The sequence below is a fragment of the Phyllostomus hastatus genome, unplaced genomic scaffold (genome assembly GCF_019186645.2).
Source record: "Phyllostomus hastatus isolate PE091 unplaced genomic scaffold, TTU_PhHast_1.1 phas_contig_150, whole genome shotgun sequence".
Classification (NCBI taxonomy): Eukaryota; Metazoa; Chordata; class Mammalia; order Chiroptera; family Phyllostomidae; genus Phyllostomus; species Phyllostomus hastatus.
This window is the reverse complement of record NW_025333611.1, coordinates 30,346,632-30,370,600: the sequence shown is the minus strand read 5'-3', so window position 1 is coordinate 30,370,600 and position 23,969 is coordinate 30,346,632. Positions and strand designations below refer to the sequence as shown.

The following is a 23,969-nucleotide window of genomic DNA, read 5'->3' as shown; positions in this document are numbered from 1 at the left end:
AATCCTTTAGAATCTTCCACGCTCCAAAGACCAGGAGCTTCTTTCTCCTCTTTGGTCCTTTGTCTGCTATTGCTTTTTACGACTTCATCCATGCCTAATTTTACCTATTTTCTATAACATAAAAAGTCCTTGAGGACAGGGTTTTTTCTTTTTTTTTTTTTCTGCTTCAGTTCAGTCCACATGGACAAAGTGCATAAATAAGCCTAGTTTAAGTTCTGTGAAGAACGTCCAGATGCATGAAACTGTTCCGTGCCCCACAAAGTTACAACACAACGGGGAGGGAGAAGCTCGCCCATAAATATGCATGGGGCGCAGGAGGATTAGATAAACGCCAAGACGGGCCTGTAAAGTGATGGCAGAGCTGGGGAGAAACACAGAGATCAATTTCTGGGGCAAGGATTAATGAGGCATTAATATGTGAATTGGATTTTGAAGGATGGGCAGGATTTTAAAAAGCCGGGAGAGAAAAGGCACCCGTCCCAGCGGCCAGCACAGGCCAACGACGGGAGGGGCATGTGGGCAACTGTAAGATGTTGCATCCGACCAGTCCGTGCGGTCCCTGCACGGGAATACTGAGGCCGGGGAACAGCTGCTCCCACAGAGTCGCCGCAGGAAGGCTCTGCGAGGACAGCAGTTCCTACGTCACAGCATTGCCTAGAACAGGCAGAGCGGAGGCCCTCAGCTCCTCCCCACTCTGTATGCCAGGCTGGCAGTCCTCCCCAAGGCTGAGCAGCGAGGTGGGCAGTCTCTGCAAAACAAGAGTGACTGTGCCACCCCCCCCCCCACCCCAGGGCCCAAAGCCTGGGGGACTGCAGGTCTTCCCTAACTGCTCTCCGCGACAGGCCAGGGAGATGTTCCCCCATGTCCTCTCCATGCAAACCTGTAGTTAAACCAGTCAGCATCCAGAGCATAACAGTGGGGAGAAAGCCACCTTCCCCTTCCCAGTGGGGCCCTCACCACCGTGACCCCCTGCACTTAGACGAGTCATTATTCCAGAACGAGCCCGCTCAGGCCCAGACTCTCAACACCGTTTTCTCCAGACAGCTACTGGGAATGTCCCAGGGGACCTGAACACGAACACCCCAAGGCATTCCTGAGCTTGCCCAACTCAGGGTGGTCCCCTCTGCTGCAGCAGCTTCAGCGCTGTAAACAGAAACCAGGTGCATCTCGGGCCAGTCAGGCCAGCAGTGAGACCAGGTCCTGGTCGGTCCCAGGGAAGCCTGCTTCTGGAGGAACCTGCTGGAGCTCAGCAGGAGGAAATGGGTTGCAAGATAAAGAGAGGCTGATTCGAGCCCCGGGGACACAGGGTCCACTCTGCACTTTTGAGCGGAGGGCAGCCTCTTGTACTCTGGGTCTGCCCTCGGAGTGCCCCTCGGCTGGGCCCTCCGGAAACCTGCACTAGGAACTTCCTGGCCCCAGGTGGGACGCTCTCGGTCCCAGGGACTTCCACACAAGAAGCCAAGACGCTGGTGTGTCTCAGTCCAGTGGTCTACCTGTCCTTGTACACTGTCCTCCACCCCAACCCAGATGGCCATCCAACCAACTTTATTGTCCAAGACTCCTGCGAATTTGAGCCAACAATGAAGACTGATTACCAGATGACAATTAATAATGGCCATGCGAGTCCTCTGCTGCCCCTTCTCACACTTTCTACCGCCACAGGATGAAGTAAGACACTTACAGATCTCAAAAAACTTGGGCACAGGTCACGGGCAGCCCTGGCCCCAGGCAAGAGCTAGGGTGTTTCCCCAGCAGGTGCCATAGAGCCCTCAGGATTTTCCCTGGAGAGGAGCTCAGCAATAGAGACTGACAGGCTGGCCCAGTGTGCTGGGCGCTGAAATCGGCAGTACCGCACAACAGGCTTCAGGGCCAAATTCGAGCTTCATTTGCCCTCTGTAGCCAACTCCACAAACATGCAATGTCCACACCATGAGCTGGGGAGCCTTAAAGGGCAGTGTGGTCTCCAGGCAAAGAAGTCGGCTGACCACAGGAGGGAGGAACAGACTCTCTGCCTAGTGGTCCCGAGTCTGAATGCTGGCTCTGCGCTCACCGACCTCTCCGTACCTTGACTGCCTCTTCTGTTAAAGCAGGTAATAAGAGTACCTACCACTGCTTTTGGTTGTCAGGAGGATTAAATGAGTTAATATTTCTAAGTGCTTAGAACGGATCTCTTAGGTGTTTGTTAATTTTTTTTGTGTCTGTATTTTGTTCCCAGAGTGAATAATAATCCTTCATAATAACAAGAACAGTCGCTAACACTTACCCTGTGCTTCGGACGCATAGTCAGTGAACTAAGCCCACTAGTGGGATTACCATACTCAATGCTCCAACACCCGAGGAGACTGCTGGCCTTAATGTGCCCACTTTACAAGTAAAGGTCTTAAAGCGAAGTCCCTGGTGAGAGGTGCAGAGGGCAGTGGACACCTGCTGGGTGACTCCAGAACCCCATCTCCCTCCCACCACAGCCAGCAGCTGAGATGCACCTAGGATCTCCTTTGAAAGGTGGGTTGTGGACCCACCTCACAGCACCACCCAGCTGCACAGTGCTGCAGGGAGGCCTTCCGGGCAGAATGAGTCTTGCTAGGTAACAGTCAGGGGCAGCCAGGGCACCCAGTACTGCCCAGGCTGGGCCATGCAGAACTGCCCCAGTGCTCCCCAGAAGGTGGGGTGCCCAGCCGTGGGCAAGTGTGCCCTCCGCCTACTCCCTCTGACTGCAGCCACCCCCCAGCTGAGTCAACTGACCGGTGGTCTGGTCAATTTTCAGCCTGCAACCTTGCCATCTGCCACCCTATTGTTAGGCTAACGCCATAGGTTACCCCTCTTCCAACGCTTGAAGCTGACATTACTAAGCAAAAAACTCCAACCAAAAACGCTAACAAATAAAAATCATCCATTATTTAACTCCCTATGCATACTTCCTTAACAATTTGCATATAAAAATCAAGTGGACTAAAAATTAATTACCAGGAACTGAATACTTCAAACATGTATGCAAGTTATTTAAATGAACTTCACAGAACAACAGAACAGTAACAAATCAAGCTGTCAGCGCTTATTCAATCACCAGGATTCCTCTTGTTTTTTAAAAACAGTTGGAATTAAAAGGGGATGTGAATGGCAAAAGAAGTGTGTCGTTTCCATTCAAATGCAGCCTCTAAAGGAGCTTTTCTGGGGTCCCCAAGGCTCAGGTGACACTCCCGAAAGGTGACCCTCATGAGAGGCATCCAGCACCTGTTTTGGACAGGGTCACATGGCTCCACTTTCTAAAGGGAATGAATGATAAGACACTGCAATAGTAAGTGGCATTCAAGAGGCTCTTTACTCAAGTGCAGTGAAACTGTGGAGGTAAGGAGGGGAGGGGAGCAGGTGAGCTGAGTGTGAGTGGTAACCCCAACCAGGGTTAGATGCTTCTCCGCCAGGTGCTAACAATTCCTGGAGACTGCACCCCAAGTTGTTCTGAGCACGAGCTTGGGGTGAGGATGCAGCAGTCCCCACAAGGTGGCCAAGCCCGTGTCCCCTACACCTCCTCTGTCTCCGTACCTGCAGGGTAACATGCCTGGCACAGAGCAGGTACCCACAGGGGGTTAACTTCACCTTTCCTGCCCGCACAGAAAAAAAATCAAGTGTTAACTGACGCATAATATATGTCCAATTAATTTTTCACTTATTTTTACAAAAACTTTTTTCAAAGAAAAAAAACAAGAATAAATTAATTTAAAGAGTGATATATTGAGCTGGAAAACACTAAATTCAAAATCCTGTTAATTACAGGCTATGTGTAATTTTTTTAATTAATTTTATTTTCTAAGCTCACTGCTTGATCTCAATTAAGGTAGTGATATTTCAATTATCTTAATTGTTTCCAAACTTGTCGTCAGTTCGATTCATTTTTTAATTGGCTACATTGCTTTCAAAATCCAGACCAAGCCTCTCTCTGCCCGTGGGCACAACGAAGTGCTCAGAGGCAAAGGGTCACAACTGCGGCAACAGCCGGGCGGGCTGCCACCTCCGAGAGCTGGGATGAGAGGACGCTCCATTTGGTGGGCTGCCCAAAGGGCAGTCCCCTGGGCGTCCCCTCAGTCCCCTGAGAGTCCCCTGAGGAAGCGACACAGGCTTGTGTTTATTCCATTAGTATTTGCAGAGCATCGTCCCGGGCAGGCCCGTGTTTGCAGGCCGGAGGCCAGCAGCTCCGGAGTGAAGGAGACAACGTTCCTGCCCTCCCGGAGCCCGCAGCTCCACAGAGGGGGCAGGCAGTGGGAGGGCGAGTCCTGCACGTTACGGGGGCAAGGGAGCTACCTCACCCAGTCCTCCCGGGGGGGACGGGGGAGACTTCCTGGAGAGACTGACATCTATGAAAAAATGGGTTGAAGCCACACACCAGATTGAGGAAGAACCTTCCAGATAAAAAGAAGCACCCTTTGCAAACGTGAGAGAAATCACAGTAAATTTGGGGACTGCAGCATTTCCTGGGGCTAGAACAGGCGGGGAGGGAAGTGAGAGGACTGGAGAGGGGGAGGTGGCATCATGGAGGGCCTTACAAACCAAGCGAGGGGGGCGTGGCTTCCACGTTCCCCAGTGACGACAAACTTCATAGAGCTGGAAAGGGGGTCTTCAGCACACCCTCTTATGCTGATCTCCGGGGGCCTCTGCTCCGTGGTAGACGGAGGAGGAAGAGAGAACCCTTCATACATATTTTATGTGAAGGCGGCACTTCAATTAAGAATAGACATGCTGTACCCCCTCCCCCTCCAAATGAGAGGCGGGTCAGGGTGGAGGTCTCCATGCTCAGCTCCTACAGCCACCCTCCCCCTTGAGAAAACTTCATGCCCCCTCTCCCTGGGGAGGTGAAACTGCATGGAATTCTGGGAGGCAGCAAGCCAACCTCACAAGACCAGAAAGGAAAGACTGAGTCTACAACCGCCATGTCAACTTGTGGTCCACTCTGGAGACTCCTGGCAACTTCCTCAGACAAAAGGCCTCTTGATTTGCAAAAAGTTGACAAATTAATGACTATTGTCTCCTTGCTGCTTTTAAGACTGCTCTCTGACCGAATCCTGCTCATCTGAAGTTCATCTGAAGAGCAAAGACACTCCCAGTGACTCATTAGGAGTGACTTAATGGATGATTGATAGCAAAATTACTCTAAACTGCTAAAACCTCGTCAGGCTGAGATCCCAAACATTTATTACAGCTTGTCTGTCCCCATGGTAACCTGTGCATGCACCTCGCTTCCAATCCCCCCACACACACACACGCCAGAGGGCCTTGTTTACTGGCTGACTTGACAGAACCACACAGAACACAAAACAGAAGGTCCTGCTCATAGGATTTTGATGGAACCAGAGAAGAATGGCAATGGGGAAGGCCTCTGTCACCGTTGTCAGCTACCAAATCAAGGGGTGGGCCAAGATCTCTGAGGCTGAACAAAGCGGTCTATTGCCCCGTGTCTAAACAGGACAGATAAGTGATACAGATGGCTGAACATGTGTGCCCCAGGAGTGGGGGCTGGGAGTTGGTAAGGGACATGGGACAGATGAGGACAAAGGGGCAAAGGATGAAAGTGTGCATCTGACCAAAGATACCCCTCCTGGGAAGAGACCTTTTCTTTCCTTTCGAACCAAGGGCCTGAGGATTCATTTCCTTCTGTGTTAAAAATAAGAGCGTCCTGTCTCTTATAATAATTGTGTATATGTTTGGTGGGGGGATATCAACTATTAACAGGCTTTTTTGAAGGGCAATTTTTCAACCTGGCTTTTAAATGATAACTGTTAAACATAGTTGGATGGGCATGTGGGAGTTTGTGATGTTATTCCTTCTACTTTTTGGTATAGACAAAATTTTAATAACTAAATGAAAGAAAGGACAAAGAAATATCCTGTGACCCAGGAAGTGAATGCATTAGGCAAAAATGTACATCTTACTGATCTACCATAGGGAAAAATCAGGAAGAACTTGAGTGTCCATACTGCTAGTCCACACAGGCTGCCATGAAAAAACACAGTGGAGGGGGTGGCTGAAACAGCAGAAATCACTTTCTCGGGGTTTTGGAGGCTAGAAGGCTGAGCTTAGGGGGACAACATGGTCAGTTTTTGACGAGAGCTCTCGTTCGAGCTTGCAGACAGCCAGCTCCTTGCTGCGCCCCACACAGGTGTTTCTAGGTGCACTCAGAGAGTGAGAGAACTCCAACGTCTCTTCTTATAAAGGACACCCTCCTCTCAGATCAGGGACCCATCCTATGGCCTCATTTAACCTTCATGGCTTCCTCAGAGACCCCATCTCCACATGCAGCCACAGTGAGGGTTAAAGCTTCAGCGCAAACATCCAGTCCATACACTGTCTATTGGGAAATGGATACTTTAATTACAAGGCATCCATTTACAAAATATTGGATGTCTTATAATTAAATGTCCAGCTATTATAAAGGGGGAAGTAGGTCGGTACATTCTCACATAGGTAGATGTTTAAGATACATGAAAAAGCAAGTTAGGTGAGAAAACTGGTTTAAAACAGCAAAGTAACTTTCTGACGCTATGCAGCTGGTAAAACGGCAAAGCCAAAGCAGGCCTGTTTGCTTCCAAAGACATCCTCTCCCTTTCCTGTGCCGCTGCTCTTGCAAAGAAGCACCAGCTCCAGCTTCCCCGCCTTACACACCAGCACCCTCAGCTTCTCCTGATTGTCCTCTGGCTCCTGGGGCTACCCTGCTACACCCCAGGACTGCATTCAGACACCCTGCCCCCTGCAACACCCATGCTGCCTGTCCTCGGCTAGTCCAGAAACATCAGAGTCTCCTTCGGCTTCCCGGAGAATCCTGTCTGCAGCAGGGAGACCGTGGCAAGTCACGTCCATCACCGGGGGAAGAGCGAGTGTCTGGCCCTGTGAGATCCTGGCATGTGTCTCTGAGACACGAGTCCAGGAGCCCCATGCCCGGTGGAACTGAAGGCGGCTAGGAGGAGCTGAGTCCCCGTGCTCACGTGCAGGCCAGGACATTATAAGCAGCCACTGAAAAGTCCAACCTGGTTAATTTGCGCATCCTGGCCATTAAGGAAGAACGTGTTAAGGCAGGTCTCTGAGCAGCTGTGGGGATACGCTCCATAAAATCACAGGCCAAAGCATGTTATTAACTTGGCCAGCCAAGCCCTGCTTCTTGAAGGTGTCATCTCGCACCGCCCCCCGTTCCCCAGCTGCCTGGGGTGGTGAAGGCCAGGGGCCTCACTCCGTGCTTTCAACAAGAAATGGATTTCCCTTCGAAGTGGGATGGGGCAGAAGAGGAAAAAGGACGGGGGTGGGGGGAGGAGCACTAAGTGGAAAGACAGAAGGAGGAACATTTTCTTACACAGTGCATCATTTGATTAGGGGGCTGACAAGGAAGACAGTGACAGCCATCGACCTGTACAATAATGCACTATTATTCTAATTTACCAATGAGGGAACCAGTTCGTTCATCATTAATCCTCCACTGTGGGCACTCACACAGTGATGCCAAGTGGCTTGCCTGTGGTCACACAGCCGGGAAGCCTGGATTTCAGTCTGGGCAAAGGCTGATGCTCGGAGTCACTTGGCCTGTCATGGAAACAGCTTGGGGGGGAGTCAACACGGGACCCCTCTGTCACCTCCCCGAAGAATTCTGTCACCCACAGTATCCCAGAAATAACTTCTTATTGTTGAGGAAACATTGCACTATCCAAACTCAAAGCCTAAAGCTGAATATTTGAATAAACTTATATGACTCTTTCTAGTGAATACAAAAGGAAAAAAATATTTTCAAGGCAATCCTGATGCACAGTGAACTTAAGCCTCTCTGTGACTTACGAACAACACCTAACATGGGCCAGGTAACCCCTGTGGTTCCTTCTGTAAAGGTTTCAGGAAGCGTGGATGTGGCCACATCACTGGCAGGGACACACACGCACACGAGGCCTGGCCCGGACGGGGCGGAGCAGTGTGAATGACAGGACCTAACTGCAGCCTCAGTTCCCAGGGGAGGGACGAGACACCCCCCACAGGCAAGTCTGAACCTTCTCACTCATCAAAGAGCCAGGATTTATTAAAATGTTGTAACAGTAAAGGTACTTAGGTCCTATTTCATTGTAATAGACAGAAATTATTCATGAGACATTTATGAATAAAGGAGAGAGAATTACTTAAAATACATAAGAACCAGTTCTATAACCTGGGAGGGTAAGAGGACATTAATAGCACAATAAAAATAAAATACTTCTGGGAAAAAGGTATACTTAGAAGTGTTGTAGCTCATAAAGTCCATCTTTTGTACTTGTGCTTCACTTCAATGCAGTTAAAATTGCTATAAAACACAGAGCTTTTCCCAGACCAAAGGCATCGGGAGAACTAACTCCTTTGGTGCTAATGAGCATGAATCTGTCGTTATGCAGCAGCCACAGTTGTTGGACCAGGAAAGAATGAGAAAACTCAGACACTCCACGAATGGAAAAAGGTTAGGTACCCCCAGAAGAAACAAGCACACGGGTGCGGGTCGGAAAGACGTAGTGTGGGAGGCAGAGCTGCGCCACTTCCCGCCGGTGTGGCCTTGAGAGAGTGACCACCCAACTCCTCCGACTCGGTGGGAGACGAACCTACTCCACTGGACCGAGTGAGGGCCTGGTCGGATAATGCACGGTGTGCCTGCATCCGCCATCCCCGCCTCTCCCCCCATCCCCGCCCTCGCCCAGCAGAGGACCTGCAGGCAGGACACAAAGGGCCAGGGACCCTGCACATTTCAAAGACTCCACGTCCCGGAGCCACGACACTGTTCAGTCTTTCCAGTCTCACGTGGTGGACTCATCTGCACAAGAAGAAACCTGAAGGTTTCATTTTGAATGTCAAGCTCAGGGTTCACCTTACCCAGACAACCCCTGCCGAAATCACCACGTGACACCAAAGAAGCTCGTACATTTCCAGTAGAGCTGTGCTCTGCCTCGTTCCATCTCAGATTCCGAGGTCTTGGATGAAGAATTAAAAACTACCCCCCAAACTATGTGCACCAAAAGCATACAACGAAGCCGAAGACTCTATGGAGGGTTGTGGGTGTGTTGTTAAAGTGTCCTAAGGGCCTGCATTCAGGCACCATTGGTAAAAACCTAGGGGAAAAGGAGAATATGAAAAAAGAATCTGGCAAACAGTGTTGAAACAAAGAGGGCTGGAACCCACGCACGCGGGTAACGTGGGGTGTGCTGGGGACGAATGGCAGGCAGGGCTTTGCAAGGCAGGTTTGGTGCACGGAGTGCTTCCCCACCTGCAGCCAGAGCCTGTCCATCCGACTGCTTTCCACCTCGTCCTGTGGAGCTTGAACGGGGCAGGTTTCAGTGCAACGAGAACAAAGAAGTCCGCAGGGAAAGCCTGCCCCAGACTGGAGACGGGGATGCTCGAATGACCTCTCAGAGTCTTGAATGAGGCCGCCACTTCCATAGTGTGGCATCTTTAGGGGTAAAACCTCAGTGAAGAACTCTAGTGAGGCATCTTGGTGCTCATTCATTGGCTACCTCCAAGTCCAAAAATCAGTGAGTGAGAGATACAGGCAGCCCCACCCCATACGCATTTTCCAGAGCCGGGCCTCTTTTCTATTTTCTGCAGTCTCACCTCATCCTTGTTTCTCAGACCGGTGGTGAGCCAATGAGAATACAAATCTACCAGGGAGCTCCCTGCAGCATCTATTTTACTGGACGGTAGGAAACTTAACACTTATTTTTTATGTTAAGGTAATCACTGCTCTCCTATATAAGAGATTGCAAAATTCATCTCGACTTGTCTAAAAGAGACTTTGAAAACATATGTGCTCACAATGGGTCCTGCCCCATGGACCTCAGAGGAGGTGTTTACTCTTCCTTGCCCTTACAGGTTCTTCAGCAGAAAAGTTGGAGAAGTGTTGGAAGTGTTTACCAAGTTGAAAGGGCCCTAGAAGGCAGTGGGGAGCTCTCCAGGGTACTGATGCCTTAAATGGAAAATCAATTGCAGTAAAACTACATACAAAGAAACGTCAGAAGCAAACTGTTCATTCTTGCGGGACCACAACACAGCTCCAGTGAGAGCTGGTTAATGAAAAATGTATCCTGTGCCCTTGGAACAGAATCCCCAGGCCGTCTGTTCCCAGGGACTTCAGTCCCACTGGTGAGACACCCCAGGGTTTTTCAGAAAACCAACCTTGCATAACCAGCGTTCTGAGAGCCCTCAATGTGCCAAGCATTGGGTGAGGCCCACAAATGAGTTACAGAGCATTTGTGGCTCCCCAGGTATGAATATCAAAATTAGAGCTGCCATTTCTTTCATCCCTTCCACTGTTAATTTTTTTGTAAACATTTGGCTCTGGATTTATAAATGGGTAATTGGAGACTATTCATTTCCAAGTCCTTTCTTTCTCCAATTAGGGCAAGTTCACTTCTGCTTCCTTGGGATGGTTCCCAAGGTTATTAAATTCCATTCCTTAACTGATCACATTAAAGCAATCATGACAAAGTTAGTGCTGATTGGACCTGGGGTTTCTGGGGGCACCTTCTAAGCTATTAGAAACCACCGCAAGCTGAGAGAAGAATGATCGTATCTCCCTCTGTAGGGTTCGGTAAGTGCCGTATCACTCAAGTCTTTTGCATTCTTGCTGTTCCTCTGTTTGTTTGTGCCCCACACTGTTCGCTCGCTGCGAAAACGCTTCTCCACGTGCATCCAAATAAGCCAAGCAATTCCGTTTTAACCTTGCCCGCACCCAGCTCTCTTTCCTGCCTGTCTCTTCACCAATGTGGCACTCAATGGCCAATTACCTCCCTTGCATTACTCTAAGATAAGGCCTACAGTGCTAATATAAAATATAAACCAGGTCTTAACTGTGCATGAAAGACAGAGGCAACAATAAATAATGGGCAAGTACCTAAAACAAATGTGAAATAAACACAAGGAGTAAAATCTTTCATTTTCACTCTTCAGCAGTAAATACTGAGAACCCAGCAGGTAAGACGGAGCAGGGAGACAATCACCTGTAAACACCACAACGGCTGCAAAGTGTTTTCTTTCTCCAAAGAAGGTGAACTGATGTTCTTGTTTTTGTTAAAGGCATGGATCCTAATTTTTTATAAAAATTGTCCTAATCACGCCTTCACAACCTGGCCTCAAGCTCCCTTCCAGAACTTAGTCCCCTCTCCCCACCCTCCAACATTCACCCCACCTTCCGTGGCAGTGGACAGCTAGTTCACAAACCCGCACACTCTGTGCAGTCGGGCCTCTGCAGTCCAGGCTGCAGTGCCCAATATAAAGAATCATTCCATTCTTACAATCACCTTCCACAGCCAGTATTACCTCCCTGTGAAAGAGGAGGAAAAAATCAGAACTTGCCAAAGATCACGAAATAAGTAACTGGCCAAGGTGGGGTGTGACTCCAAGTCTGTCGAAATGCAGCAGAAGCCCCAGGGCCCCAGAAAGGACCTGTGCCCTGCCCCACGGTATGTGCGCCCCTGGACGGCGTGTGGAGTGGCGTGGGGCCCCGTGGCAGTTGCTGGGTGTGTGTGTGAACAGCCCCTGGTCCGTGGGCCTAACCACTGCTCCATCCATCTCTGTGAGGCCAGGGACCAAGGGCGGCTCATCGTTTCTGGACCCCAAGTCCCCTGACACCCGTCTTCTCTGAGGGATGTGTTCAGTTAACGCGGAATAAATGGTCTGTGCAAGGACTCTCTTCGGATGAATGTTCTAAATTGGGATTTCTAGGTCACAATGATTCAGGGCTAGAAGGGTCCCTGGAGCATCCGCCTCCGGACCTACACGTTCACATTTAAACACAGGAAAGACTTTAAATTATCAGCTCAGCAAACATTTATGAAACTAATTTTACATGCCAAGTACTATTATAAACACTGGGCATTTGAGAAATGGATAAGACAGAAGTGCCTGTTTTTAAGGAACTGACATTCTAGTAGAGGGACTAACAAGAGAGGAAGAAGGGAAGGGAGGGGGAAGAGGAGGAGGGGAGGAAGGAAGGCAGGAAGGAGAGGAAAGGGGAAATAAAGAAGGGAGGGAGTTAGGGGGAAAGCATGAGACAGGACTGAGAGCCAGGCAGATAATTTTAAAAGGGTGAGGCAGCAAAGAGTGCCCAAGCAGTCACATTGGATTGAGCAGTCAGGGAAGACCTCTCTGAGGAGGTGAGAGTCAAGCCACGATCTAATGAGAAGGAGGATCTTTTGAAGATAAATTGAGAAACATTCCAGGGGAGGGACTGCAAAGGCCCCAGGTGAGAACTGGCCCTGGAGTAGTAGATAAAGGAACAGATCTCAACAGGTCGCATGACTTTTCCAAGGGCACACAGCTAGCACAGGACCAGAACTGACCTCTAAGGACCAGTTCTCAGATGCATATCCTTAGGGCAGTGAGTCCCCAGGTATCTGAGCAAGATGTCAAGGTCTACCACTACGCACTGGCCTTGCCCCGGGCCCGGACTCGCCTTCGTGACTAACACCCTGCCAGGGGCTCTGCTTCAACACAGTGGTCTTGGCTAGCTATTGCTCAGGTTGCAGAAGCTAGAGGCGAACAGCTAGAGAGAACGAAGACCTCCGGCTTCCTAGGCACTGTCCTTGCTCACGTAAGCACACCACCAGTATGTGTGATGTGCATTATATGGGAAGGTCAAAGGAGCATGAGCTTTATGCTCCAAACAAATTCAGTTGCACATCTGAGCTCAGCTCCTTGGGTGCTGTGTGATCTTGGGCAAATTATGCAGCCTCTCTGAGCTCCAAAGGGGAGCGCCAGCATTTCCCTTACTTGGTGGTTAGGATGAGACATAATGTCACATGTTGGACAGTGGTCTCAGCAAGCACTTAGTAAATTTATTTTCACTCTTTCCCACATGATTGTCCTTAAGCATTCCTTACAGTTGCTCCAGTCCAAACTGGACCCCTTTCCTTTCCAGGTTTCTCTACCAGGTCATCTTTCAGCCAGGGTACAGCCCTGAAATCATCTTGCCCCTGCTCTCTACTTCCCAGAAGACCCCCAGCAATCGGCCGCTGCTGCCAAACCCGTCCTGGTCTCTGCAGCAATGCCCCCACTCCTTCAGCCTGGACTCCTCCCCCACCGTGCCCTGCATTGAAACCTGAGCCCCTCTAAGCCGTCCCCTTCGCTGCCCAGGCCGCCAACAAGGGAAAGGTGACCGGACAGTTCACCCCTGCATTCAGTGGGGTCAAGCTAGAAATTGACACTGGCACCCCAAAATGTGCAGAGCAGAGTAAAAGGAGAAGAAAAACACTAACACGGAGACCCCTTTTTTTCTAACACTCTTCCCTGTGCAAATGTGTAACTGAGACTTTGGCATCGGGCCCCCCGGCTGCGATGACAGCCGCCATCAGGCCTTTGTGATCCTGAAAAGCTAATGAGAGGATGTGTCTCTGTGTAATCCAAACAGTATCCATTTCATGCCCAGTCGTTCTTTCAAATGGGCAACAAATGTCCCTGGTGTGTTCTTTCCTCTGACAAACAGAGACTCCGTCTGGGCTCTTTGTGGGCCCTGGCCAATCACCAGGGGCAGGAGGCCCTGGATGCCAACTCCAAGCGCCTATCACAGAGGCAGCCCTAGGGCCACCCGGCTCCCTCCTGACAGGCTGCCCTCATTGGAAGCCAAGCCTAAAACCAGGATTTTGAACTCGGACTAACAAAGCAGCTCACTGATTCTGAACTCGTTTCTAAACTGCAAGGTGACCGCATTTTAGACGAAGCTCTCAACTGTCTCAGGCGATGGCATTAACAGATGGAGTATGGCAGAGCTTCGGCAGGCTGGGGAGAAACTCCCAGAACCACAGCATGAGGGGACTCCAGGACTGCATTCGTGGGGAGGCCGGCGAGGTGCCTTTACATCCTGAGGGGGAGGGAGGGCCCGTGGCAGAATGGCCACCAAGCGTTGCGGCAAAAATGAAGCAACACTTGGACATGGTCTCGTGTGCTCGGCTGGCATCTGCTGCTGTCGGCTTCCAGGGTCATAAACGCCATCCCAGCCCGACGCTTCCCTCACCACGGTTTGCACAGTCATCCCTTAGGGGACGATTCCTTACGGGAACCTGTCTCCTTAGCAACTCCCTGCCTGAACTTCAAAAAGGAAATCAATAGGAGAACAGAGTTTACTCTAAAGTAGTCTGACACCCAATCATTCATCTATCTGCCGAGCACAGGACCTGCACTGAGCCCCATTACGTGCCAGGCGTCATTTCGGATGCTGAACACGAGAGGGCCTGCCCCGTGTATGTGACTGTTGCAGGCCCGTGAGAGCGGCCAGGTGCCCGCCACACCTGATCTCCTGGGGTCCTCACAACCGCTCCATGAGCAGGTGTTACTGTCAGGGTTGTGTTGCAGCTGACATAACAGAGGACCTTGTAAAGACAGGTCAAGGCCCTTGCCCAGCATCTCGAGCTGGAAGACTCGGAACAAGAGCTCAGACGGGAGAACCAGAGCCACCCCGCACCAGAGGCCGACCACCCCACAGGCCGACCACCCCGCAGGCGCGCTCTGAGCAGCCCCGACGGTGCTTCTCCCGTCGTGAGCAAGTGGCTAGCAATGAATAAGAAAACGTTGCAGGAAAATCCAGTATGCATTTCTGGAGTGGGTCTCCACGGGAGAGCTGGCCACACGTGGGCTCGTACCCCTGGGTGGGGCTGCTCTGCCCTGCCATCGCCTCCTCTGCTGCTGCACACCTGCTTCACCTCCGTCCCTTCCTTTCTCCTCCTCCCTGTTACCTGCCGGCCTGGGCCCCAAAGGCACTGGTGTCCGCGCCGCCCCCAGCTCCATAGGAACACAATTCTGCTTCCCCAACAAACAACCTCACCCTTCCAATGCTGCACTCCCTCACCTAGCAGAGATTCCCAGGACACTTGGGGTGAAATGTTCCAGCAGAGTTAGTTTTCTTTCGTATAAATGCAATTTTTACTCCACGCACTTCCACGTTTGGCAAAAATAACATGGTAACTAATTTTTTTAGCTTTCACAGGCTAATTATCCTTCCTTTGAAGTTTTGCATCTGTGTGATTAAACTGATACCCCTCTGCCCTGGCGAACCCCCTCCCGATAGGCTCTACCCTGCTTTTTCCTTGGAGTCTTGACTGTGCTGAGTGTCAGCCTTGGTGCTGTCAGGCCCCAGAGGGGACTCTGTAGCAGGGCCAGCAAAGGGACCTCTTCCCAAGTCCCCCGAGTGGGACCGTCACCACCACGTCTCCTACAGTGGCAGAGGAGGACCTCTTCCATGTGGCTTCCCTCTCTGCAGAGATTTCTGATAATCGTTGGATCTGCAATTAACATCCTCTCAATGTCACAGCCTACAGAAGCCCCACCTCCTGGGCACTAATGTCTGAAATCATCTGAATGAGCAGAAACTCCTTTGGATGGAAGGTTGCTAACCAGGGGTGAGAGGGCAGGCTTCAGAGGATCTAAAACTGGCACCTAAATTACATGTGCACTTTCATGATGTGAGGGACCCAGAGTGGACGTTCTCCTTCAGTCCTTCAATCCTCCTTCCTAACAGCCTCCAGTTCCTTACATAGAATCTTCTCTCCCCATTGGGCACAGGCTAGGCAGGACGGTGGTTCAAACTGCCCACTTGCCCCTAAAAAAGGCAGAGGTGGCAGGTGTCAGCTGATCCTTCCTCTCCCTGCCCTGCTTCACCCAACCCCAGTGACCTTCCTGTGGCTCTGCAAAGTAAAAGAGATGCCCACGGCAGAGGGGAAAGCAGGCACCATAAGCCTGTGGTTCCCGCTGCCCAGCCAGCCCTCTGGCCTTCCCTTAGTCCTTTCCCCGCCCCAAGCCTGGGTTTCCCGCTCCAACCTCTCCAGCCTCGGTGAGCCTTGGACAGCCTCCCCGTGACAGCGGAGTCAGACTCTGCGGCTACCGTCCAGAAAGCTCGTAAGAAAGACAGATTCATGTGCCTAGAGAATATGACACTGTCTCTGTGGTTAGAAGCTACACTTTTAGGGAATCAAACAATCCTTGCTGGTTGAAATGAGGCCACACCTGGAGAGTTAGTGCATCATTGCTATGAGGGCTCAGGGTGGCTGCTGAGCAGACCCTACCCAACATCACAGCCCATAGAAAACTGCCCCTGGAGGTGAGACATGCCATGCATGTGACTGCCACATGGGCAGTGAGATTTACACAAACACTTCCTGCAGTTAGTGGGTGGGGGGGTTGCTACCTGCGCCACAAAAGGGCAGGGGCCCTCCACGGAGAGGCCAGGCTGTGCTCCAACAAGGCCTTCCCCTGGGCAAACCTCATCCTTCCCTGGGCAGCCCTGTGATAACTTGGTTCTAGGGGGAGCAGTGACCAGGACGCCCAGGATCTATTTCAGAGAATGAGCAGGTTCTCCAGGCTTCAAATGGGGAAAGGGGCTGCACAGGCTGTTGGATTAACAGACACAGCTCCAGAAACACTAATAGACTGATTAGTGTCTCAGTCCTGCAGCCAGATTCTCAGCCTCGAATCTGGTCCCAATGGACTCAGGAGTCCGCTTTCCACCTTCTACCTGACCCACTCACCTGTGGTCTGGGGTAGGGGCAGCTCTCAGAGCGCAAACATGGCTCCCAGGAGCCCACCCATAGGACTCCCTTCCTCTCTGTCTGATGGGGAGACACTATTCCCAGCGAGTGGATAGTTGTGACTGAGGTCAGAAGGTATCAACCTCAGGTGGCATGTTAGACACAAAACGAGGGCCTCTTAAAATGAGAGGCCACCGCTGCTCTGAAGGGTCAAGGCCTCAGGAAGAAACACCTTGGAGCCGACACCCTGTGCAGGTGAGGGTGTTGCAGCAGCCTTCACACCCAGCAGGTGAGGGTCATGCTCCACCCACCAACGCTTCAGATAAACTACACCGGAAGCCAGCGTCAGTCCGGGGCCTCTCCACTCCCTCCTCCTGCCCCGGCAGCCTCAGTCCCCGCTCGCATTTCTTCGGGCTCCAGAGGCAACTGCTGTGCATGCTGTAACATTGTCATTACTGTCATTTATAAATTTAGTTACGACTTACATATGTGTACATATATTTGCCTGTCCTCAACAGAGGACATGCTTACTGATTTTAGAGGGAGGGGAGGGAAGAAGAGAGGGAAAGAAAAACATTGGTGAGAGAGAGAAGCATCGATGGGCTGCCTCACATGCACGCCCCGGCTGAGCCTGCAACCTGGGCACGTGCCCGGACCAGGAGTCAAGCCCACGGCCTTTCGGTCCACAGGACAACACTCCGACCAAATGAGCCACAGCGGCCAGGGCGTGATTTATATTTTGATTTATGTTTCTACCAGTTTTTGTCTTGTGTCACCTACCAAATTTGGAGTTCCTACCTTATAAATATTTTTGACTTCTCTCAGAGCAGTGAGTATCACACTTTTGTCAACAAAGTATTACCAAAAAGTTTATGATAAACATACTGTTTACAATATCCTGGCACCACTAAAACTGCTGTTTTCTCCCAACTGTTTTGGTGTTCAAAAGTTTCTTAGATGTGCCGACAACGAAGATGTAAGCAAGATAGCACATTTTAAAACCCTGTCTCTTTCATCAGGTGACCAGTGCCACAGCCACCCAATTTCTGGGATGGAAGAACAGGGCCCCGTGGCTGTCGAAGTCTGGGGGGGGGGATCTGAGGGCTGCACCCCCCCCAACCTCAGTGACATGTTATACATGGAATCATCACAGTGTGAACCAGGGCCCCAGCACAACGTTCAAGCTCGCTTCATATTTTTACTCTCAGGCTGGTGAGAAAGTTGTTTTTTTCTTTTCTTTTCCTTCATCCCTAGGGGAAGAAGACTCTGACCAATATACTATTCCCATTTCTCTAGTCTCCTAAGGAAACCTTCTGTCTCCTCATAGTGCCATCTGAAGCGAGTCTGCAGAAGAACACGGGCTGAGAAGAACCAGGGACTGCATGCCTGCCCTCTGCCTTTCCAGGGGATATCACATCGGGTGGCGTTGGGAGACGGTCTGCTGTCACCACCGATGTGTGGGGGGGGTGTGCTACCAGCATTTAGTGGGTGGAAGTCAGGGACAGTGGTAAATGTTTTACAGTCGACAGGACAGCCCCACACAACAAAGAATTTTCTGGCCCAAATGTCAATAATTCCAAGGTTGTGGTACCCCAGCGTAGCCACACAAGGCGTGTTGGCAGGAGCCACAGAGAACACAACCTTCTCTGATGCTGCATTTGTTTTGTATGAGGGGTAGGGAGTAAGTGAGCCCTGCTGGCTGGACCTGGAGGCATAAGGAAGAGGTAGGGGAGAGTGGGCTTTGTCCCTAAAGAACCTCCAGGGAGCATATGTATCCCATGTCCACATGGGACAGGTCCTCCAGAGATTATACAAACTCCCTTTCTCGTGGAGCTCTTGAGAAACTGGGGTCCAAAGCGGGAAGACTGACTTGTCTAATGTTCCTAAGCAACTGGCTGTAGAGCTGAAACCAGAAACCCAGACTCAGACGCCCAGCCCCCTGCTCCATCCACTCAGCCAAGCTGATGCAAATGAAAAGAGGGAAGGAAACGTATCTCCCAAATACCACCGCCCTTTAAACTCATCAACAGGATGGGAAGTCAGAAGAGGCCTTTCTGTCCCTGGAGGGGACCAGATGTGCATCTGAAGGTGGGGAGGCAACAGGTTTATTCAACAAGAAGTATGGACTTAGCACCTACCACATACCAGGCACTGGTTTGAGTGCTGGAGGTATAGTAGTAAATGGGAGGGTCAGAGTGCCTCCTGCCATGTGACTTACTTTCTAGTGACACGACCAAGAGGGGCAGGCATGGGCCCCAGGGAAAGGCAGAAGAGCCAAGGCCAAAGATAAAAAGAAGTGGACAGTTAAGTCTGGTACCTCAGTATCCCCTCCAGGGCTCAAGGACCTATAGAAAGGCAAACTCCTTGAGTACCTTTAAAAGGGACGTTTTAGGATATTGTACCTTTTTGCATCAGACTCTAAACCTTTCACAGGTCACTAACTAGTTCACTGCCTAGAGATTACTTGGTAACACATTACTAGGTAATGCAGTGGCAGCAATAATAATGGCCCCCACTGCCTGGACATGGATGTACGTGCGGGACACTATGTGGGCACTCTCCGCACACCATCCCGCCAACTCATCAGAGTGACCTTGAGAGGAGGGGTCAGTGCCCCACTGACAGTCACAGAGACTCGGGTACAGTAACTGGTATAAGGTGCCCCAGCTGGAGGAACTCACTCCCATGTCTGTCCGCCTCAAAGCCCTGTGCCCTCAATGACTGGGCTGGATGGCACCACGACTGTCTGAGCTGCCGGAGCTGAGACATGCTGGTCAGCATGGTGGCCGGCCTGTGCCCATGTGGGACTCCCTCCTCCTGCCATGACTCAGTCTCCTCTCCCGTGGCCCAAATGGCACACCTGCAGTTCATCTGGAAGATCTACCCTAAACAATTATCTTCATTACTATAGATTGTATGTGTTCCTGTTCAATGTGGCTTCTCAGAAAATTTGAGATGTCAACAGCCCATATAGTTCTCACTCACGCATTCCACACAGACCGTACATAAAAAGACACGCTGGCGTGAGCACCGCCTTGTCTGCAGTGTGAATGCCCACTCACTGTTAGACTCTGAAAAGCAGGGGGGTTCTACAAGGTCTTCGTGTGCACTCGTGAACTCCACCAGGCAGGACAGACAGCGCACTGCCCCGTAAACTTCCACCGCTAGATCAGTTTTGTTAATGGGACCGAGAACGTTCGCAATAACCCATTTTACTACGTGAATATTGGCTCTAAGTCATTGCTTCTCTACCAGATCAAGTTCACCTTTATATTTTTTAAACCCCCGTCAGGAATCTCCTCAATGGCTCAGGCACAGGCCCACTGGGTCACGAGGGCCCGTGTGACGAGCAGAGCAATCAGAACAGCGAGCTGCCCAACGCTGCCGGCTCCCCGGACGCCTCATGAACAGACGTGTGAGGCTCTCGGTCGGCCGACAGCTGGAGAACACCTGCCGTGTGCCAGCAAACACAGGTGCTTCCGCGTGGGGCATCTCATTCGAGCCTCACCAGAGGTCTGGGAAGGAAGAGTTACCTCTCTCATGTCACCGGCCAGAGAGAAAGACGGAGGCTCAGGGAAGACTGACCACTGGCCTGGGCCACGCAGCTGGAACATGACCAGGCCAGAATTCAAATCTATTTTTTGTTCTAAACCCCAGTTCTCCATTTTTTCCCTCCTTTCACTGCCTTTCCCATTTCACCAGCCATTTAAGAGAGGCAGCCATTAATAAAAGGCAGCCCTGACCTTGAGGAAGTTAAGGTTTCGTAGCAAAGACACGCACCCAGGCAGCCCCGGAAGTCAACATGTACAGAACACTCGCACCATGCCAGGCACTGGGCTGGGCTGCCCACGGACGCTACCTAACAGCAACCGAGGGAAGCAGGGGCTGCTGTGGACCAAACCACGTCCCTCTCCAAACCCCTACGCTACGCTGGAGCCCTAACACCCAAATGACGGTGACTGGAGGTGTAGCCTTGGGAGGAGATCGGAGCTGGATGAGGCTGTGAGGGTGGGGCCTTGACAGGGCGGGCGGGGGCGGGGGGAGCACCTCAGAAGGAGAGAGGCAGAGAACGCTCCGCTCGCTCCACTCCTGGGCACACAGAGAAGAGCCCCCGTGAGGACAGAGTGAGTTGTCTACAAGCCAGGCAGAGGGCTCTCGCCAGAACCTGGCCCTCCTGCACCTTCATCACTGACTTCTGGCCCCCAGAACTGTGAGACAATAATTGCTGTTGCTCAAGCCATGGAGTCCGAAGTATCTGATTAGGGCGGCCTGAGCTGAGAGATACAGGGGCTGTTACTGTTATCACTAAACTGATGTCTGGAGAAGCTGTGAGGGGCCCCTAAGTGCACAGAGTAATGAGCTATGGTGCAGACCCGTGGTGGGTGGCTGCAAAGCCCCTGCTGCCAGTGGTGCTCTGCCACCACTACAAACACGGGGGCCAGTGGTGGGATCACCACCACAGCACAGCTGTGAATGCACATGTTTCAGGGGGCCAAGGGGTGCCCTGTCCTGTGAAGTGAACAGAGAGAGCCTCCAATGGCGCTCAACTATGAGTGGGCACACTAGGACCCGTGGGCACTGAAGCCGGGGCCTCAACCTCCTATGCTCTTCCCCCAGATAGGCCCACTTCTGAACTAACTCTCATCTCTGCACAGCCTCCTACGGCCACATCAAGTCACCATGGTGCGGGAGTCACACAGTCGCTGAGCTTTCTCCCAGCCTCCGAGCTCCTCTGGCACAGAGAACAATGCTGTGCTCCCACCAACGTCCACTGTGCCCACTGCAGAGCCGGCACTCAATGAATGGTTGCTGAACTTGACTGTGAAGCAACTTTCTGGAAACCACCACTTGAAGGGCAGGCAACCCCACAACACTCTGCGACGTGAGGGGTCGGAATCTAGCGCTTAACGGGCCCTCTGTCAATGTTTGCTGAGGAAAGGAAAACCCACTCCTCAGTTTTAGGCAACCAAGAGCTGTCTGTGTTTACATCCAGCTTTACCTTATCCTTAGACAAAAGTAGCCATTGGGGCAAAAATCACAAATGAGAAAATGTAAAAAAAAAAATGAAGGAAGGAGTTCCAGCCAAGATGGAGGCGTAGATAGAAACCCTTCGCTTCCTCTCACAACCAAAAGGAGGATAACAGCCAACCTAAAAGCAATAAACAAGAAGAAGTGCCAGAAAATCAAACTGCATGGAACTCCAACAACCAAGAAATTAAAGAAAAAGTCAACCAGAACGACCAGACCAGTGCACCAAGACAAAGGAATATGGCCCAAATGAAAGAACAGAGCAAAATTTCAGAAAGAGGACTAAGCGATGAGGAGATTGCCAACCTATCTGATGGAGAATTTAAAGCCCTGATAATCAAAATGCTCACAGAACTGATTGACCTTGGTCAAAAAATGAAAGAACAAATGAAAGATACCCAAAATGAAATAAAGCAAAACATTCAGGAAACCAACAGTGTCAGGAAGGAAGCCAGGACTCAAACCAACAATTTAGAACAAAAGGGAAAAATAAACATCCAACTGGAACAGAATGAAAAAACAAGAATTCAAAAAAGTGAAGAGAGACTTACGAACCTCTGGGAAAACCTGAAACATTCCAATATCCTAATCATAGGGGTGCCAGAAGGAGAAGAACAACAGCAAGAAATTGAAAACTTATTTGAACAAATAATGAAGGAGAACTTCCCCAATCTGGTGAAGGAAATAGACTTCCAGGAAGTCCAAGAAGCTCAGAGAGTCCCAAAAAAATCGAACCCAAGAAGGAACACAACAAGGCACATCATAATTACATTACCCAAGATTAAAGATAAGGAGAGGATCTTAAAAGCAGCAAGAGAAAAGAAGACAGTAACCTACAAAGGAGTTCCCATAAGTCTACCAGCTGATTTCTCAAAAGAAACCTTGCAGGCAAGAAGGGGCTGGAAAGAAGTATCCCAAGTCATGAAAGACAAGGAACTACATCCAAGATTGCTCTATCCAGCAAAGCTATCATTTAGAATGGAAGGGCAGATAAAGTGCTTCCCAGATAAGGTCAAGTTAAGGGAGTTCATCATCACCAAGCCATTATTACATGAAACATTAAAGGGATTTATCTAAGAAAAAGAAGATAAAAAACATGAACAATAAAATGACAACCAACTCACAACTATCAACAAATGAACCTAAAAGAAAAAGATAAACAACGAAAACAGAAACTAAGGAAACTAGAACAGGAACAGAATCAGAGAAATGAAGATCACATGGAGGGAGTTCAGTGGGGAGGGAGAAGGGAGGAATGGGGCAGAAAGGTACAGGGAAGAAAAAGCATAATTAGTAGGCATAAAATAAATGGAGAAAGGTTAGAAACGGTATAGGAAACAGAGAACTCTAAGAACTTATATGTACAACCCCTGGATATGAACTAAGGGGTGGGGAATGCTGGAGGGTTGGGGGGTGCAAGGCAGAGGGGGGATAGAGGGGGGGAAATTGGGAAAACTATAATAGCATAATCAATAAAAAATACTTTTAAAAAAAGAAATGGAGGAAGGGAAGAAAAGCCCAGGCCGGCAGAGTAGGCACAGAACAGAGGTCCTGGATTTGCTGAACTCCAGCAGCTGACATCTCCCAGCTAGAGTTTGAACAGCTGTCCGACCTGAGAGGGCAATGCATCAGCCACCGAACCTCCCTAATAAACACAGGTTGTCTGCAAGCTTCCAATTACAAAGGTTACTGTGAGACTTGAAATCCCATTAAGGGCACCAGAGCAGCTGCTGGCGCACTGTTCACGTCTCCCATATTAACTTGCCTGGACAATCTGCCACCCTGGCCAGCAACTGGCCTGAGCACCTGGTCTTTGAAGCGTAGGATTTTATACTTTGCTTCTATTTTTAAAAAAAGCCTTCCTTCTCGAGAACCTTAATGATGATTTCACCTAACCCCTCACCACCACCGAATGCATCCCTGGCCTTTGACACCAACCTTTGCCATTCTAAATTTCCCAGATGGATAAGAAAACAAAATAATACTCTACCAACTGCCAGAAATATGATGAGAATCGCCCTCACACTTGACCCACAGGCAGTGTCCCGTCCTGCAGGCTGCCTTACGTGGAAATGCCAGTACTTCGCCTTGCCCTTCCATTCATTGTGCCGCCTCCGAGATGGCAGGATAATTAGGATTCGGAAAACAAGCCCTCGTTGGGTCCACCCCTCCAGCGATAGACAGGGCTAGACACAGTGCATGAAATAGTAACGATATTTCCAAGCCATCTCAGTTGCCATGCAGAAAAACCAATTACCCCAAGGCCCCTCCCTCCTGCAGGAGGGGGAGTTCTCTGAGCATCCATACCTCAGGCACTGTCGTCTGTGCATTATTTAGTGAAGCAGTCAAGGGGATGGCTTTATTTTAGTTTTCAACCTTCCACCAGAGACCCAGGCCTGCAGCACGCGACACTGGAACTCAGCTGGCAACCACAGAGAGGTACGT

The 23,969-nt window shown here is 50.5% G+C and overlaps 1 protein-coding gene across 3 annotated transcripts in view; it reads right to left on the bottom strand.

Moving 5' to 3' along the window:
- Positions 1 to 23,969, bottom strand: part of SPOCK1 (SPARC (osteonectin), cwcv and kazal like domains proteoglycan 1) — a 457,538-nt gene that overhangs the window by 139,665 nt on the left and 293,904 nt on the right. The gene's annotated exons all lie outside the window — the stretch shown is intronic.